This window comes from Haematobia irritans, chromosome 2, assembly GCF_050003625.1.
Source record: "Haematobia irritans isolate KBUSLIRL chromosome 2, ASM5000362v1, whole genome shotgun sequence".
Classification (NCBI taxonomy): Eukaryota; Metazoa; Arthropoda; class Insecta; order Diptera; family Muscidae; genus Haematobia; species Haematobia irritans.
This window is the reverse complement of record NC_134398.1, coordinates 120,954,870-120,973,912: the sequence shown is the minus strand read 5'-3', so window position 1 is coordinate 120,973,912 and position 19,043 is coordinate 120,954,870. Positions and strand designations below refer to the sequence as shown.

Below are 19,043 nucleotides of genomic sequence, written 5' to 3'. Positions count from 1 at the left end.
ACCTACAAACTCTAGCTAAATCCAAAATGCATATGGAGTTGGTATTAACTTGTGAAACAAGTAACATTGGCATTTTTCAATATTCTTTTATATTTCCTTCAATGCTGATGATTTCATCTTAAATGACATAAAAATACCATGGTTAAATCTGATGTTTAGGTACTTCACTCATGATGGTTGTGTCTGTGGTGCAAATGTGGTAAACCAGTTGTATTAACACTAGACAGTTGAAAACATTCAGCCGGTAATTTTGAAATACCTTGCATTTCATGCCGTTATAATTGGTGTGGCAGTGTTGTTGCTTCAAGCTAACATGCCAGACTAAATGATTTGCACAAGCATCCCATTTTATTGCCTTATTTTGGTTTCTCTCTCTGTGACTTTCTTTGGCGCTTTTCCTCTTGGTATCTGAAAATACCACAACAAGAGAAATATTGCTAAACATTACGCACAAATTCTCTATCGGTGCTCTCTGCGCTGCTCTTATTTCTCTCACCAATGAAAATCCCATTTGGAAATATTTTGTTTTTTATTGGAAGCCTGTTTTTGTATGAATTCTGAATTCTTGAAAAACAAGAAAACCGGAGAAAATAAACGTGTCTCTGCAACAATAACAAATCAAAAGCAACGCTGACATAGTCATGCAGATAAACTGTCACAAATGGTACACAGTGGGTGCATATTGTAGACAATGTGGAATTAAGAAAATAAGTGAAAATATGCTCACTGGAGCATCATGTTGGGTTAGATATTGTAGCAGGCAATTAATTCATGCTCAATTAGGCCATTCATTATGATACCATAGGTGGTGAACCTCTATCTATATCAATACATGTCGCCAAATGCCAATGTAGTTAGCGCCATACAAAGTTTCTAGACAGATACAATTATAGTAAAATTTACTAATTTGAGAGACTCATGAACTCCATTTAAGCAAACTTCACCTTGTTTTAGGAAAATATGAACTACAGTAGTTTTCGCTTATACTCGTAGTCCACACCAATAGTTGCACAATTTTTTTGGACTATAAGAGTAAGTGAAATTCGACAGTTCAGCAAATTCATTTATATGCCACTTTGGTATATAACTATTTTCACACATTTCCAGGAATATGAGATAAACAGAACATAAGAAAAAGACAATGTATTTTGTGTGCTCAGAACGCACTTTTGTTAACGTAGTTTGGGGTATAAAAAAGATGGGATTTCCCTATTTTCTTAATATGTACCAATACTGCCAATCTGGCGCATTTTTCATTATGTTGCCAAAATTGTGTATTATTGTGGACTATGATCAGCACAATAAAAAAGGGAATATATGCAAAATCGGCATATATGTGAAATGGATTATTCAGCAAACTATATATGTGAAAATTATGTGATAATGACACTAGAAGAATAATTTTTGGACTATATGTGAAAATCTCCTATATGTGCGATGGACTATAAGCGAAAACTATTGTATTTTAGTTTTTAGTAAAATTATGTACTATATTTGTATACAACTTTTTATACCCTGCGCCACACTGTGGAACAGGGTATTAAAAGGTAGTGCATATGTTTTTCTCTTATTTTTAGTTCATTAAAGTAAAAAGTTATTTAATAAAGAACATTTACTCACATTGGGCAAAATTTAACTAAAAGCAACAAATTTTCATGAACTAATATAAAGTTAAGTTGGCATTAGCGCCCCCTTTTTGAGTGCATATTTATGAATAATCACCAAAGAGTGAATCTAATCTAATGCTTTCAGAATGCATGTTTTGGAGATACCTCGATCGAAATGGAAAATTTGCTTCGACAATTTTGAAAACCAATAAAGTGATTTACGATGCTTAACATTTATTTTTGTTCTTTAATCCCGACTTCTGGCTTTTCAGCAAACTCAAGCGACTATGGGAAAACTGTTTCGATTCAATAGACAAAACTGAAATAATTTGTGAGAAATTTTTATTACATTTTGTTAGATTTCCACAATGCGTTATTAAAACAAAGAAGATATAAGGACCTTTTACACCGAAAAAAAAGTGAACTGTCTTATAGGAAAAATGAACTACCACGCACGAAAATTGAACTAAATTTTACTCCACATTTTGAGATTTACACAAAGCGTTGTTAAAACCAGGAAATTTTAATACCCTGTTGAACTTTTTAACTGCAGTTCACGAAATTACATCATCTCATAGAAGAAAAAATTAACTAAAAGTAAAGAAGAAAATCATTGGCGCCAAATCATGACCATTTTAACCATACAGTAGTTCATTCTTATTATTTTTGGGAATCGTACGAAAATTGTTTTAGTTCATATTGAACTTATGTGTACGGTTATAGAACTTTATACTCACGTTTAGTTCATAAAATTTTTGAGACATACTTAAAAAAGTAAGATTTCATTAAGCTGTGGAAAATTTCGATAAAAATAATAAAATTTAACTAAAGGGTGATTCTTTTGAGGTTAGGATTTTCATGCATTAGTATTTGACAGATCACGTGGGATTTCAGACATGGTGTCAAAGAGAAAGATGCTCAGTATGCTTTGACATTTCATCATGAATAGCCGAACGATCTGCCACAACGTCGAATTTTCAGTGAATGGGCCCTAGAAAAGTTGGTAGAAAATCCGCTTTTTTATCGACAAATTTTGTTCAGCGATGAGGCTCATTTCTGGTTGAATGGCTACGTAAATAAGCAAAATTGCCGCATTTGGAGTGAAGAGCAACCAGAAGCCGTTCAAGAACTGCCCATGCATCCCGAAAAATGCACTGTTTGGTGTGGTTTGTACGCTGGTGGAATCATTGGACCGTATTTTTTCAAAGATGCTGTTGGACGCAACGTTACGGTGAATGGCGATCGCTATCGTTCGATGCTAACAAACTTTTTGTTGCCAAAAATGAAAGAACTGAACTTGGTTGACATGTGGTTTCAACAAGATGGCGCTACATGCCACACAGCTCGCGATTCTATGGCCATTTTGAGGGAAAACTTCGGAGAACAATTCATCTCAAGAAATGGACCGGTAAGTTGGCCACCAAGATCATGCGATTTGACGCCTTTAGACTATTTTTTGTGGGGCTACGTCAAGTCTAAAGTCTACAGAAATAAGCCAGCAACTATTCCAGCTTTGGAAGACAACATTTCCGAAGAAATTCGGGCTATTCCGGCCGAAATGCTCGAAAAAGTTGCCCAAAATTGGACTTTCCGAATGGACCACCTAAGACGCAGCCGCGGTCAACATTTAAATGAAATTATCTTCAAAAAGTAAATGTCATGGACCAATCTAACGTTTCAAATAAAGAACCGATGAGATTTTGCAAATTTTATGCGTTTTTTTTTTTTTTAAAAGTTATCAAGCTCTTAACAAATCACCCTTTACAAGCAAATAATTTTTTTCCAATAAAAATAAGTTAAATTTAGCGTTACTTTAACTATGGAAATTTTTTTCTGTGTACGCTATTTAAATACACAAAAAAAGTTTGACATTTCTTTAAGGATTTAGATATTTATTCCGAGCCAAAGATGCAGCTTCTTTGACATATAGGCTCTATAAAATTAAAATTGGGTTATAGATCTCAATTACCGATTTTTATACCCTCCACCATAGGATGAGGGGGTATATTGACGTTGTCATTCCGTTTGTAACACATCGAAATATAGCTCTAAGACCCCATAAAGTATATATATATTCTGGGTCGTGGTGAAATTCTGAGTCGATCTAAGCATGTCCGTCCGTCTGTTGAAATCACGCTAACTTCCGAACAAAACAAGCTATCGACTTGAAACTTGGCACAAGTAGTTGTTATTGATGTATTGGTCGGTTGGTATTGAAAATGGGCCATATCGGACCACCTTTATGTATAGCCCCCATATAAACCGACGCTCAGATTTGTCTTGCGGAGCCTCTTGAAGGAGCAAAATTCATCCAATCCGGTTGAAATTTGATACATGGCGTTTGCATATGGGCTCTCACAACCAGGGCTGTGGAGTCGAGCCAATTTTGCTCGACTCCGACTCCGACTCCAGCATTTTTCATCAGCTCGACTCCGACTCCAGCATTTTTCATCAGCTCGACTCCGACTCCGGAGTCGACTCCGGGTAATATAACTAAATCTCATTTTAATACCAATAATTTGTAGTTCTATTGTGGGGGTACCGTAAGTGGATCGATATAAAGTATCGTATTTATTTATGTGTGCAAAAAAAGTCTTAATTTCACATTAGATACCAATTGAACTCTATATTTCAAATTTAGGGCAATGTTTAATAAATAAAATAATGATATAAATACCCATCATAATATGAGAAGATACCAACAGTATATGTATTTGTGGACTAAAATTATTGATAAATTTGTTGCGAGCTATATAAAGGTTTATATTCCCATATGCATGAATTTGAATCTGAATCGATTTAGACAAAATTGTATATACTTCTACAAAATCTATGTACCTAAAATTTAAATCTAGCGTTATGGGACGTAACACAATTTTAACAAAAAATAAAAATGCAAGGAAGGTCTAAAGTCGGGCGGGCCGATTATAATATACTCTGCGCAACTTTGTATTTAGATCGACATTTTGATAAAATCTCAAATCAGACTTATACAAAATCTCGGGCAATATTTGGGAAATATTTGTAATTGTTTAGACAATTTAGCAAAAAATGCATGTATGATTCATTTTTGAAAAATTTGAAAATTTGAGTCATTTCTACAAGTTTTCGACTTAGCAGTGAGTATAAAATTTTGGAAAAATATTGCAAAATTTTATATAGAAATAAAATTTTGCAAAATGTTCTACAGAAACAAAATGTTGACTAAATTTTCCATAGAAATAAAATTTTGGCAAAATTTTCTATAGAAATCAAATTTTGAGCAAATATATAGAAATAAAATTTTGTATAAGATGTTTATAGAAATAAAATTTGGCAAAATTTTTTATACACCCTCAAAATAAATCGCTTCTTTAACATATGTTCCAAACATATTTTGCAGGAAGCACATATATTATTGGATACTGCCGAAACATTAATATGTTTGTTTTATGTGAACATATTATATGTTTGGGAGCATTTTGAGCCCAAAAATATTATATGCTTGGAAGAATTTTTCCCAAAGACGATTGTGCTCATTCCCTAACATACTCGTTATTTTCACTTCCACGAAATATTTTAATTCTTGGCAACTTTTTCTGTAATACAAATAATGTTGAAGAAATTATTCACTTTTATCAATTTTTTAAATTTTACCTTTCGCCTGCACGGAGATCGAACCGAGTACCATACAGTTTGTAAGCCAACACACTATCCACTGGGCTACGTAGCTGTCATGGTCACCAGCAGATAATTATCGTTATAAGTTACATTTATATAGCATAGTTTGCAGCGCCCACGAGCCCATGCAAACATAACATTATTTAACAGAAACATACATTTGTTTGCCACGTGGAGCAGTGGTTAGCATGTCTGCCTTGCATGCAAAGGGTCGTGGGTTCAATCCCTGCTCCGACCGAACACTTTTTTTTTTGTTTTTTTTTTTTAATTTACACATTTATATTTATACTATATTAAATTTTTATAATGAAACTTCGAAATGTGGGTTATTGAAGATTTATAGTCATTAACAGTGCTTGATATAAACGAAATTGACTGATTTTTGGATAAAATATTATTTTTTTATTGCAAAAATAACAATTTTGTAACAAAAAACTGTTTTTGGTACAAAACTTTAAAATTTGGAAGGAGTTCAAAAACTAACAAAAGAAGAACGTGGAGTCGAGTATAAACATACATATATAATTTTATAATATAAACATAAATTTATTTAGGCGTGAACAGTTTTTTACTAGCATTTAACACCATCGCTCTAAAATGCCTTTTATTTTTCTTTAATAATTCATTTTAAAGAAAATAAACTTTTTAAATTGTTTTAGTCCAACTCCTCTTGGACTACTTATTAATAAAGAGGAACTAAACTTTGTTTTTATACATTTTACTGTGTAATTTTTCACTATTTCCTCCTTATTTCATTTTGCTGTCCCAACTCTAAAAAGAGTATAGTGCCCTTTCGTTATTTTTATGAAGACCCCTGATTTCTTTTAACGAACCAAGAAAAAAATTGTGCCCATAATGCCAAAATGATAAACAAAACACATGTCCACACATACATATTCTCTTGGTTCCGAATGTCCATTCTCTTTATTCAAATTAAATAATATTTAGACTTAAGCATATCAAATTTTTGGCCTTATCATAAAACAGTTTTCCGAAACAACATACCAGCGGTTTCACAGAAATTGTTCTCTTTTGATTCTTTCGCTGTGTTATGTTGATATCTTTCGTCAACTCTCCCGGTTTCTATTTCTTTCTCTAATACTCTCTCTGTCGCTTTGGATAAAATATCACAACATATGTATGTTTAGTCGAAATTTGTAAATTTATATATGTTTACATTCACACATATGATTTTTATGAAACATTTATGCCCCAAACATAATATATTCTAACATATTAACATAGATGTCCCAAACATTTAATGTTAGTTTAGGAACATTACATGTTTGCACTTAAATATATTGTGTTTTAAAATTGTGCCCGAAACACACTTTGTTTATATCGGAACATCAGAAAAACATATTTTTCTAAGAGTGTAGAAATAAAAGTTTAAAAAAATTATCAATAGAAATACAATTTAATAAAATTTGTGTAGCAAACAAAATTTTCTATAGAAATAAAATTATGCAAAATATTCTATAGAAACAAAATTTTGACTAAATTTTCTATAGAAATAAAATTTTGACTAAATTTTGTATAGAAAAAAATATTTCTATAGTAATAAAATTTTGAATACATTTTTCATAGCAGTGAGTATCAGTGAACATCAGTAAGAACAAAATTTTGAGAAAATTTGCTATAGAATTAAAATTTGACAATTTTTTCTTATAGAAATAAAATTTTGAAAAAATTATCAATAAAACTACAATTTTAAAATTTTTTGTGAAGTAAATAAAATTCTGCAAAATATTCTACAGAAACAAAATTTTGAATAAATTTTCTATAGAAATAAAATTTGACAACATTTTTTTAGAAATAAAATTTGACCACATTTTCAATTAAAAAAATCTATTACTACAAAATTTTGACCAAATTTTCTAATAAAAAAATCTATTACTACAAAATTTTGGCAAACTTTTCTATAAAAATAAAATTTTGACTTAAATTTTTATAGAAATAAAATTATCAAAAAATTTGGCAAACTTTTCTATAGAAATAAAATGTTGACTTAAATTTTTATAGAAATAAAATTATCAATAGAAATAAAATTTTGCAAAATATTCTATAGAAACAAAATTTTGACTCAATTTTCTATAGAAATAAATTTTGAATAAATTTTTTAAAGAAATAAAAGTTAAAAAAATAATTTCGATTGTTCGAAATATTTCAAATAAATTAATATGGGCATTAAAATGGATCGATCCAGCCCATCTGCTAGTCTAACATTCTAGTCTAACATTCTAGCCGTAATTGGAGGTTGATTTTCATTTACAATCATGCTGTACATTGATCGAATGAATAACGCAATGGAAACTAATTTGCGTAAAAACTTGCTTAGTTACAAAAGTGTGAAGTGTTTTAAAAAGTTGGTTTAGCCGGAGTCGGAGTCGAGCAAAATTTTTACGACTCCGACTCCGACTCCAGCAAAATCTTCAGACTCCGACTCCAAGACTCCGACTCCGGCTCCACAGCCCTGCTCACAACCATGCAAAAATTGATCCAAATCGGTCCATAATTATATATAGCCCCCATATAAACCGATCCCCAGATTTGGCTTGCGGAGCCTCTAAGAGAAGCAAATTTTATCCGATCCGGCTGAAATTTGGTACATGGTGTTAGTATATGGTCTCTAACAACTATGCTAAAATTGGTCCACATCGGTCCATAATTATATATAGCCCCCATATAAACCGATCCCCAGATTTGGCTTGCGGAGCTTCTAAAAGAAGCAAATTTTATCCGATCCGGCTGAAATTTGGTACATGGTGTTAGTATATGGTCTCTACCAACTATGCAAAAATTGGTCCACATCGGTCCATAATTATATATAGCCCCCATATAAACCGATCCCCAGATTTGAACTCCGTAGCCTCATGGATGTGCGAAGTTCATCCGATTCAGTTGAAATTTGGTACGTGGTATTAGTATATGGTCTCTAACAACCATGTAGGAATTGGTCCATATCGTTTCATAATTATATATAGCCCCATATAAACCGATTGCCAGATTTGACCTCCGGAGCTCTGGGAGGAGCAAAATTCATCCGATCCGGTTGAAATTTAGTACGTGGTGAAATTTGGTACATTATGCTAGTATATGGCCTCTAACAACCATGCCAAAATTGGTCCATATCGGTCTATAGTTATATATAGCCGATCCCCAAAAATAATCTACCAAAATTCTATAGAAATTTCCAAGCCTTATTCTAGTTAATGAACTATTCCTAACTGCTTTCAGTTTAGGATTTTTTTTACTGAAACAAGTAAATTTTATTATTTCACACAAAAATTTACCTTAATGGAAATAAAATGGCTAAACTAAATTGATAAAAAAATTTTCTTTTTTCTGGGTGATGTGTGAAAATAAACCTTGTACAATTGTTGCAATAAGCTAATGCATCATCAAGCTAATGGATCATACATGCAAAGCTCAAGGTAGCAAACAAAGGTTTTATAAAAAAAACTAAATTTTTATATGGGACCGATGTATTGTAATAATGACTATACCCAAACAAAAATATCACTCATAATGCTTGCGAGAGGAGATCTTTTAGCGTTAAATGGGACCGTTTACAGAGAATTAAATCAAAGGCTCTGTTCGATATGCAATCTACAAGAAATAGAAAACATTATACATTTACTTGGTCGTTGCCCAATTTTCAGATGTTTATGAGTTAAATATAGGGAAGAATTAAATGAAGATGAGATAACCTTTCATTTAAATGGTGGTGAAGATATTTCCTGGCTTCCGATATGTAATTATTTAAGAGAAGCTCTTTATTACAGAAAATTTTTAATAACTGAGTTCAATTGTTAATATACCTGAAATTCCCAGCAAACGTTTAGATGTAACCATGCTGTAGTAATCTTAATAAATTATTATTAATATGATGATGTAAGATTTATAATGTTTATGAAAAATAAAGAAATAAACTAACTAAGATTATAACCTTGCTTTAAATCTTTTTTATTCAATTTAGGACACAAGTTTTGAAATTTTGCATCCCTTCGTTAAAGAAATATCTAAATATTGACGTGTGATCAGGGATCCGGAGCGGAGCGGAGCAAGCCCTTTTTTTGCCGGAGCGGGAGCGGCATTTCTAAAATCCGGAGCGGAGCGGGAGCGGAGCGGTTTCCAAATGAAAAACCGCTCCGCTCCGAATAAAATATTACTTGAATGAAATGTGTAACTTTGAAATTACACTGCGTAGTGTAAAATGTACGATATGTATTTTTGTACGTACGTACATTGGGGAAAACACAACGTGTTTTTTTAGTAATTGTTTTCGAAAACGGCAAATGTCAAAATATATCTCTAGTATGTGTTGTAAAAGTAACAACAGTACTTTCGATCAATTTAATCCCGTATTACTACAAAGATGTTTGTAATGAACGTCAAAAAAATGCAATTAAACGATCTTATTTATATTTAATTTTTTAGTTTTCTGAAAAAAATATTGTCGTGAAGTCAAAGATTTCATGTCCTTAGAATAAGAATGCAAATTTTGCTTAACATGGAAGACGCATTTCTCTAAACTAAAGTTTGTTTCCTTGTCCAAATGTCAATAAACTTTTGAATGAAGTTGTAATGTCCTTATAATTAAGTGATTTTACTTAACAATGTGTATCATAACATGAAAGATAAAATTTTTGAGGTAAGGTCAACGTGACTTTAATAATTAAGAAAAATTCTTTAAAACTAATAAAATTGTCTTTAAATTTGTTTCCATTTTGCATCTTGCCTACAAAGCAAAAAATCGTTAAAAAAATAAGACATGTTTTCAACACTTTATTTTAAAGACGCTTTTTACTTGAAACATAGCATAATTTCTACTGGAAGTCGAGTCTTAATATGGAAAATAAAATTGTCGTTAACTCGTTTTTAAAGGATTTTGATAACAACTGACGAAAAAAAATATAAAAAAATGAAAAATTAACATTTGCTTCCTAGAAGCAAGTACATAACCCCCAAATTTAAAAGAAAATAAATAGTTTCAATTTTGGTTGAAAAATGTGCGCATTTACATTTATTTAAATTTTTTCTCACATTGAAAACTAATGACTTGATTTGTATTATTGCATGTTATCTACTTTTTTTGAGAACGACCATTTCTTAAAAACGCTGTTCGAAAATGTATTTTTACAATAAAGGGGAAAAAAGCGATCTGAGTAAGAATATTCGTAGGTATACCACGGACTGATTTCGATGGAGGTTGTTGCAAACATAAACATACACACACACATTACAAATATAACAAAACCTCTTCTATACGTCTGTTGCAAAACAAAAAAAAAACTTTCGGAGAGTAGTTACTTCTACTCTGTGTATAGACTTTCAATTCCAATCAGCGTTGCCGTTTTGGCAACGCTGATTGGAATTGGAATCGGACCGAAATTGGCCCAAAAGATTTCTAATTTTTAAATTTGGTCCGATGGTCGGACCAAACAGAATTTGGTCCATTTTGGTCCATTTTCATAAATTTGGTTTCTACCACATATTAAATAGTAGATTGTGCACCGCAAAGAATATTGTCGGGAGGCCAAATATTTCACATGCTTAAAATACGAATTTTGCTTAGAATAGAAGACGTATTTCTCTGAAATAAAGTTTTTTCCTTGTCTAAAAGTCTCTAAGCTTTTCAATGAAGTCTGTTTGTCCTTATAGCTAAGTGATTCGACATAAAAATGTGCATCCTTTCGTTTTAATGAAGTCAAAATGGATTTAATATTTCTGAAAAAATCTTCAAAATGAATAAAATGTTTCAAACATTGTTTTAAAGTCATTATACCCTAAACCACATAGTGGTTAGGGTATAAGTTTGATCTGCCAAAAAAATGTGCCTGCCAGAAATATTGATTTTAGACCCCATAAAATATATACCGATCGACTCAGAATCACCTCCTGAGTCGATCTAGCGCTTGGTGTCCGTCCGTCTGTCCATGTATTTGTTGTTCACAGGATTCCGGTCGCAATTATTAACTGATTTTGATGAAATTTGGTACAGGGAGTTTTTTGGACACAGGGACGAACGCTATTGAATTTGGAAGAAATCGGATCAAATTTGGATATAGCTCCCATATATATGTATCGCCCGATTTCGACAAATGGGGTCACGCTGTGCTTTTTTTCAAACGGATCGTCGCCAAATTTGGCATAAGGTAATCTTATTCCAAATCGGTTCAGATTTAGATATAGCTCTCATATATATGTATAGCCCGATTTTCCCAAATTTGGCCATAGAACCCTTATTTACTAACCGATCTTACTCAAAGTTGGATAGATCCAGTCCACTGTAGTACTAACGGTATGTGCAAAATTTCATCGAAATCGGTTCAGATGTAGATATAGCTCCCATGTATGTATCGCCCGATTTTGAAATATTCGCCCCTAATAATCTTATTATTGACCGTAGAGGCCTCATTTCTTAACTGATCTTTCTCAAATTTTGCACAAGGTAACCTTTTGTGGTATTAATTAAACCCGCAAAATATTATGCAAATTGGTTCAGATTATATAATTATATAATATACTATAATTTTCTCGAAGAGTAGCGGAGCGGAGCGATTTTTTTTTCTCGGAGCGGAGCGTGGAGCGGTGCGTTTTTCTTTTCTCCGGAGCGGGAGCGGAGCGGAGCGAAAAAAATGGACCGCTCCGGATCCCTGCGTGTGATATTATCCAGATATAGCGATGCTATAAAGGAGCAAATCATCAATTATGAGCAAATTTTTATGTTTAGACCATAAATGGTCTATGATTGCAAACCAATATTCAAGACCATTTTGTTTGAATATTTTAAACACTATGTTTTGCTTTCTTATTGTTAACCCCCCCATTGTGGATTAATGGGTTTCTTCTTAAAAGTAAGTAAGACTTTGAAAAAACTAATAGCAGGGACAAGGACGAAGGTAATTATCATATATGTAGATGGACATGTGGAATTACTGTTTATAGTTATGCGGTTGTTTGTTTATGCGCAATCTACAGATCCAACATCTCAACCCCATATTCATTCATTTATTTTACTGTGATTCCATGAAAGTCTGCTATTGCGGACTTTGGAAAAACTCTAATCAAAATATGTTATTTGCAAGCAGCAAGTGTCACATGTGTGTTGGAAAAGAGCTGCCATGGCGGTAGCAGTCCATGAGCAACATGTCTGTCCTTTTATCCGCCGAGATTGAGAACTCTGTAATATGAATATAACAAGTTCCCCCCATATATCTCTGAGATTCAAGTTACAATATCAACAATAATTGCCTTGCCATAGTGCGCAGCTTACCACACTCTACTCTCTGCTATGCAGTACTGTAAAGAGTACCGTACAATGGTGAGTGTTTGTGGGTGTTGGTGTATAGCTGTATGTTTTTTTGTTGTTTTTCTTGTTTGTATCTCGTTACTCGTTTCTATTACTCTCCACTGGTCGTGCGTGTATGTGTACTCCTATGTTTGGTGGGTTGTTGTTGGGTTGCTGTATGGGAAAAACTTTAAAACATTCGCCTGAGATTTATTTAGTTTGCAACTTTCATTGAAAACGGTAGTCTTGTTGGCATTCCTCGCCAGTAGTCGACTTTTCATGTGGATACACAATTGCCGCTTTTTTTCCTTGGAGGAGTAGAAAAAAAAAACAGAAAAATTTCGCGCACCTTTAATTAAGTGAAAGAAGAAACCGAAAAAATTAAAGAAACCAACTTAAAAAAATCGTCGTGATTGTGGTAGAAAAAGTGTGAGTTAAATGGTCTCTATGATATGGGAGTCCAGTGTTTCATTGGTTTTTTACATTTATTTCAAATCGAGGTGAATGAAAGGTATTTCCATACGAAGAAAATATCAATAACAAAAATATATTAAAAAAATAATTATTCTCAAATATTTATGGAAAGTGAATTCAAAGTGAAGTAAACGGAAGTCATCATTTAAGTGAAATAAACGAAATCGGCCAAATAAAAAAAAAAAAAAAAAACATTTTCAAAACCCTTCCAGGCTCTATGGATTAAATTTGAGCCTTAAAATAATTTTACCAATCATTGGAGAACATAACCTTAGTGATGATTATTAATGAAATATATTATTTGAAAAAGGTATTCACAGAGTATGTTTAACATTATATGGGACATAAAAAAAATTACCATGGAGCTCATTTTATTATCATTCGTGTGTGTGTGTGTGTATGCGCGTTTTGTCAAGCATTATCTAAAAAAGTCTTTATATCCGGAAATATAATTGTCTGGAATTCGTGCACAATGATTTTTAGTTTTATGAGCTACATTTCTATTATTAGTCATTTGTAAAAGTTCAGAAATTCGCTGCAGTTCTAAGAACAAAGAAAATAAAACTCTGTGCTAAATTTTAGAATGATTTGTTTTACCTATATTCAAAAGTAAGTTTACTTGGATCCAAAGATTTTGGCCTTCACATGGTATTGAAAGCTAAAGACGCGGCTTCTTAATACTGAGTACATGTGTGTGCAAAAATTTATGTTATATAATAGTTAATGATACTAATATAATATTTTTTTGGTGGTACACACAAAAAAATCGATTAATTTCTTAATTGATTCAATTAAAAATTTAATTGATGTTGATTACAAAACTCAATTAAATTTTTCAATAAAAATGTAACTATTTTCAATTACTTTTTAATTGATTTAGTGTTTTTAGTTTGATTATAAAATTTTAATTCATTGACTTAATTAACTTAATGTTTCTATCTTGATTAAAAAGCTAATTGTATCAATTAATTTATTAATTGAAAAAATTTTCAACTTCATACAACTTTTTATTTGGAAATATTTTGGTGATATATTTTTTGTGCAGAAACATATCTTGGCTCATTTAAGACCGTTGCATTCATCCTTCTGATAAAATTGCACTCAAATTTAGTAAGTAAAACTGAGAGTTAGGTAATAAATCCATACCGGTATTGCTTTCAAAATTGGGTTATGTGTCCGCACATGTGTCATTGGGACTATACTACTGTGGGCAAAAAAGCATGTTATTGTTTTAGAAAATGTATTTCGCAACAAAAGGCATTTACACCCAAAGAAAAACGATTTTCCTCCGGAAAGAAATTCTATAGAAATGGAATTTCCCTTTGTTATAAAGTATTCTCTTTAAGAGAAAATAAATTCCAATTTATGACAAGTGATTTATGATTGTTTCTTATTCCAATTAATTGCTGTTGAAGAAAAATTTTTGAGCATCAAAAGAAAATTTCGTATCTCAAGAAAAATCTTCTTTCGGTGTACGAAAGCATTTTCCCCCCATACCATCAACGCCTTCTTGGATTCAGTTTTTTTATCAATCGATTCGAGATGACGTTTTTTTGAGTTTTGGGAATAGTCAGAAATCATACGGAGGTATATATTTGATATTGGTTGTATTTTTTTTTAGCAAAATGGTCACAAAAAACAATTTGGTTTGAGATGGTACATCGACAAATGGATCCTTGATCGTTTGGTAAACACACTAAAAAAATATTGTCGTGAAGTCAAAGATTTCATGACTTTAAAATACGAATGCAAATTTTGCTTACCACAGAAGATGCATTTCTTTAATATACAGTTTTTTTCTTGTCCAAAAGTCGATAAACATTTCAATGAAGTCGTATTGTCCTTATAATTAAGTGATTTCACTTAAAAATGGGTATCATAACATGAAAGAAAAAAATGTTTGGGCTAAGGTCAACTTGACTTTAATAATTTAGAAAAGTTCTTTAAATTTAATGAAATTGTCTTTAAATTTGTTGTCTTTTTGCATCTTGACTACAAAGCATAAAATCGTTCAAATATAGGACACGTTTTTCAACAATTTATTTTAAAGACGTTTTTTACTTGAAACATAACATAACTTCTACTGGAAGTCGAGTCTTAATTTTGAAAATAAAGTTGTCGTTAACTCGTTTTCAAAGGACTTTCATAGCATATGAAGAAAAGAAGCTGAAAAAACGGAAAATTAAAATTTGCTTCCTAGAAGCAAGTACACAAAACCCAAATTTAAAAGAGAATTGTGTCCTAAAAATAGCCTTACTTCACGCAGAGAAGGAATATGATCACATCAAACATGTTTCAAGAGCAAAATGTTATTTTTATAGGGTGACCATGTAACATGTTTGTCACTAAAATGTTATTTTCTCGTCAAATATAACCTGCTTGCCGAAATCAGATACATGATTTCCGAGAAAATAATATGGTTGCGAAAACCATGTTACATGGTCACCACCCAAAAATAACATTTTGCTTCTAAAACATGTTTGAGGTGATCATATTCCTTCTCTGGGTGTTGTATTCTCCGCTTCTTCAATCAATACCAAAATTTTTAAAGTAAAGACAAAATCTTTGGAAACGGGCATGCTTTTTTTCAGTGCATAAGTGGGAATCTATTACATGTAATGGCATTGGCTTGGAAATTTGGCCCAGATTCCATTAAGAATCCTGCTATTTCAAGAAAAAAATTAAAAATTTAAAATACATTCTGAACATGGGATATAGACGCCAACTAATGAAAATGACGCATTTTTCCATTCTAGGCCAATGCCCTCAAAAAATCGCTTATATATATAGTATATATATATATATATATATATATATATATATATATATATATATATATATATATATATATATATATATATATATATATATATATATATATATATATATATATATATATATATATATATATATATATATATATATATATATATATATATATATATATATATATATATATATATATATTCAGTACTTATTAAAACAAAATATACTTGTAGTGTTCAAACATGTTATGTTTCACCCTAGGGATATATGAAGCCCCAATTGGTTACGTCCAGTTCTTAAACATTTGTTTACTTCCAGCACAATGTCCTAAACAAACTTGTGTGTGGGCTTACAAATACAAAATATGTTTATAAGTTTTTTGAATATTATACTCCAACGTGGTGCAATGGTTAGCATGCCCGCCTTGCATACACAAGGTCGTGGGTTCGATTCCTGCTACGACCGAACACCAAAAAGTTTTTCAGCGGTGGATTATCCCACCTCAGTAATGCTGGTGACATTTCTGAGGGTTTCAAAGCTTCTCTAAGTGGTTTCACTGGAATGTGGAACGCCGTTCGGACTCGGCTATAAAAAGGAGGTCCCTTGTCATTGAGCTTAACATGGAATCGGGCAGCACTCAGTGATAAGAGAGAAGTTCACCACTGTGGTATCACAATGGACTGAATAGTCTAAGTGAGCCTGATACATCGGGCTGCCATATAACCTAACCTAACCTAACTATTTATTTAGGAACAAAATATGTCTTTCGTTATCTCTCTCATTCGCTATCTTTATTATTTTCTTTATGCTCTCTCGTTTTCTCTTTCTAACCATATATATGTTTAAACGCAATTACTAAATTAATATATATTTGCATCCACAGATATAATATATAAAAAATGTTATGTTCCAAACATAACATAAACATAATATGTTCTATCATATTAACATATACGTCGCAAACACTTTATACTAGTTTATGAAGATTATATGCCTGCACTTAAAACTAGTGGGCTAAACAAATGATTTCCAAACATCATACATTGTTTACACTGAAACATATGAAAAATACTCTTTTTCATCCGTGAAGCTAAAAAATGTGAACAAAGGAACTCCCATAGGAGGTGTCCTATCATCTTTCCTTTGCAATCTTCGTTGGATAAATGGATATCCGCCTCTTAAGTTTTTTTTTTTTACACTAATGATTATGGTATTGATTACGAGCCAATGAAGCGGAGAATTGAAGTAAGGATACATTTAAGACACATTTTTTAATTTGAGTTTTACGTACTTGATAAACAAATTTGAATTCATTATTTTTTTTTTCAGTTTTAAAAACGTGTTAACGAAAACGTAAATTTTCTACATACCGACTCGACATCAAGTAGAAAATATGTTATGTTTCAAGTAAAAATCTCTTGAAAGACATATCCAATTTCATTAATTTTGAAGAATTTTTATGTGTACCACTGATATAAGGTGCTATAGTTTGGTGGCCGACATCCCTCCAGTCTACGGGTTGAGATAAATTTGTAAGACATGTACAGATTCCCTCAATGCCATAATGCATTTATTCCCTGGTAAAACATTCACTTGTAACAACGATTGCAAGTCAAATGAGGTTCTTTAACATAAATAACATCAGATGTGCAAACCGTTGTCGACTATAATATGACGAAACTTCGCGGACAAGAAATTTGAAAAAAACTAATACCCTACTAATTTTGGTGATCGCTCAAAAGACATGAAATTTAATCTTCGAAAAAGATTTTCTAATTGCTGTAGTTTTTCCAGGCTGAAATCTTAGCAATAAAAGAGACGAAAATTGGCTGAGATATATAAAAGCCGAAAATCGATTTTCGACTAATCGACATATTGTCAAAAAAGTCACAATCTTCCAAACCGGCCAATTGGCTTTTTCTTTTTAGAAAATGGATTAAAATCGTCTAATATAAATTTTAAGTTTGTCAAAATCAACTTTTAACGAAAATGTCGAAAAATCGAATTTAAGAAGGAATATGCAAAAATGTCGAAAAGACTACTTTCATATTCGAATCAATGTTTATACCCTGCGCCACACACTAATTTGCTTAACATTTTGCACAACAACAACAATTAGTACTATAGTCAAGTTTGCCAAATTTTATTGAAATCGGTTCAGATTTATATATAGCTCCCATATATAACTTTCGCCCGATATGGACTAATACGGTCCCAGAAGCCAGAGTTTTACCCCAATTTGGTTGAAATTTTGCACTAGGAGTACAATTAGTAGTGTAGTCAAGTGTGCCAAATTTTATTGAAATCGGTTTAGATTTATATATAGCTCCCATATATATCGTTCGCCCGATTTACACTCATATGACCACAGAGGCCAATTTTTAATTCCGATTTAGTTGAAATTTTGCACACGGAGTAGAATTAGCATTGTAGCTATGCGTGCCAAATGTGGTTGAAATCGGTTCAGATTTAGATATAGCTCCCATATATATGTTTTTCTGATTTCGACAAAAATGGTCAAAATACCAACATTTTCCTTGTAAAATCGCCACTGCTTAGTCGAAAAGTTGTAAAAATGACTCTAATTTTCCTAAACTTCTAATACATATATATTGAGCGATAAATCATAAATAAACTTTTGCGAAGTTTCCTTAAAATTGCTTCAGAATTAAATGTTTCCCATATTTTTTACTAACATTGTGTTCCACCCTATAGATTTTGTAGAAGTCTATAAAATTCTGTCCAGATCGAGTGATATTTAAATGTATGTATTTGGGACAAACCTTTATATATAGCCCCCAACAGATTTGACGTATGTGATATGGCATCGAAAATTTAGATCATAAAGTGGTGCAGGGTATAATATAGTCGGCCCCGCCCGACTTTAGACTTTCCTTACTTGTTTGTTTTTACTGTATGTGGAACCATGAGAGAAAAACGGAAGAAAGATCAATATGGATCAGTACATAGTTTTGAAACATAAATAGAACCACGAAATTTAAGATCGTTTGGAATTTGGGTAAAGAGACTCTTCTTCAATGGATATAATCTCTCATTGGCAGACGATTCTTATTGCTGAGATCGTGTCGTGTACGACATGATAAAGTTGCACTGAAAAAATAACACAAATATTTATCCAATTAAAATCTTAATTGAATTTGAAAACTAATTGCATTAAAATATTAATTGTTTCAATGCGCATCATAGATAGCAGAAACTATGGTTTTAATGTAAACAAAACT

The 19,043-nt window shown here is 31.9% G+C and overlaps 1 protein-coding gene across 3 annotated transcripts in view; it reads left to right on the top strand.

Annotated features, from left to right (window-relative positions):
• The window catches only part of hoe1 (OCA2 melanosomal transmembrane protein hoepel1), a 337,228-nt gene that overhangs the window by 84,029 nt on the left and 234,156 nt on the right, over positions 1 to 19,043 (top strand). Inside the window, exon 1 of one of the 3 annotated variants that reach the window (XM_075296010.1) lies at positions 12,793 to 12,990. The exons of 1 other annotated variant lie outside the window; for it this stretch is intronic. The gene's annotated coding sequence lies outside the window, so the exon portion shown is untranslated. Of the gene's footprint in view, positions 1 to 12,792; positions 13,073 to 19,043 lie in introns of those variants that run through there. One more of the 3 variants, XM_075296009.1, reaches the window with a different exon arrangement.